Below are 1,620 nucleotides of genomic sequence, written 5' to 3'. Positions count from 1 at the left end.
GCTAAGGCGTAGCCACGGATTCGCGAGACAGTGGCGTGCCGTGTAAACTTCTCAAGCTTTTGTCAAGGTCAGACTTGGACCACTTCAGACCAGTCCTGGCTTACTAAATATGGTATATCCTCGACTTAAACAATCCTTTTGTGTACCACGCCGGCGGTCAAATCCGTATCAAGACACAAGGAAGGCCGCTGCGACCCCAGTCCGAAAGCCCAGAAAAGGTTTCTTCAACGCGGAAAAGGAGAGATGCAAAAGCTGTCGCAGGAGGCTAGATAAGCTGAGCAAAGAACGGGCCTCACGTGGAATCGAACCCGGAACCTCTCGCACCGCGAAGCGAGGAATCATACCACGAGACCACGAGGCCACTCCAAACAGACAAACGCGCTTACAATTTCACAAACGCCCTACACACAAACCAACCAGCGATACACACGCATCACCACATTCACAGACAACACCGCTCTCTTTACTATCGCCTCTTACCTTCCAGTGCCTACCACCATCAGCACTCACACCACCAGCGATGACCAACCATGACCAACTACTACCGTTTTCTTCGCTGCGGTCACGACGTTGTGGCTCGGGCTAAGGCGTAGCCACGGATTCGCGAGACAGTGGCGTGCCGTGTAAACTTCTCAAGTCTTTTGTCAAGGTCAGACTTGGACCACTTCAGACCCGTCCTGGCTTACCAAATATGGTATATCCTCGACTTAAACAATCCTTTTGTGTACCACGCCGCGGTCAATCCGTATCAAGACACAAGGAAGGCCGCTGCGACCCCAGCCGAAAGCCAGGAAAGGTTCCTCAGTGCGGAAAAGGGAGGTGCAAAAAGCTGTCGCGGAGGCTAGATAGCTGAGCAAAGACGGGGCCTCACCGGGAATAGAACCCGGGACCTCTCGCACCCGAAGCGAGAATCATACCACTAGACCACGAGGCCACTCCAAACAGACAAACGCGCTTACAATTTCACAAACGCCCTACACACAAACCAACCAGCGATACACACGCATCACCACATTCACAGACAACACCGCTCTCTTTACTATCGCCTCTTACCTTCCAGTGCCTACCACCATCAGCACTCACACCACCAGCGATGACCAACCATGACCAACTACTACCGTTTTCTTCGCTGCGGTCACGACGTTGTGGCTCAGGCTAAGGCGTAGCCACGGATTCGCGAGACAGTGGCGTGCCGTGTAAACTTCTCAAGCTTTTGTCAAGGTCAGACTTGGACCACTTCAGACCCGTCCTGGCTTACTAAATATGGCATATCCTCGACATAAACAATCCTTTTGTGTACCACGCCGCGGTCAATCCGTATCAAGACACAAGGAAGGCCGCTGCGACCCCAGCCGAAAGCCAGGAAAGGTTCCTCAACGCGGAAAAGGGAGGTGCAAAAAGCTGTCGCGGAGGCTAGATAGCTGAGCAAAGACGGGGCCTCACCGGGAATCGAACCCGGGACCTCTCGCACCCGAAGCGAGAATCATACCACTAGACCACGAGGCCACTCCAAACAGACAAACGCGCTTACAATTTCACAAACGCCCTACACACAAACCAACCAGCGATACACACGCATCACCACATTCACAGACAACACCGCTCTCTTTACTATCGCCT

General features: G+C 53.1%; 1 non-coding gene across 1 annotated transcript; it reads right to left on the bottom strand.

The window, feature by feature from the left end:
• Nucleotides 1-287: 287 nt before the first annotated feature.
• PITG_28111 lies at nucleotides 288-361 on the bottom strand. The gene has a single exon. It is a non-coding gene; the product is annotated as a tRNA-Ala (tRNA).
• Between the last annotated feature and the right edge of the window lie 1,259 nt (nucleotides 362-1,620).

This window comes from Phytophthora infestans, genomic scaffold (genome assembly GCF_000142945.1).
Source record: "Phytophthora infestans T30-4 supercont1.28 genomic scaffold, whole genome shotgun sequence".
NCBI lineage: Eukaryota > Oomycota > Peronosporomycetes > Peronosporales > Peronosporaceae > Phytophthora > Phytophthora infestans.
Note: the sequence above shows the minus strand (reverse complement) of the source record. Positions and strands in the feature narration are given on the sequence as shown.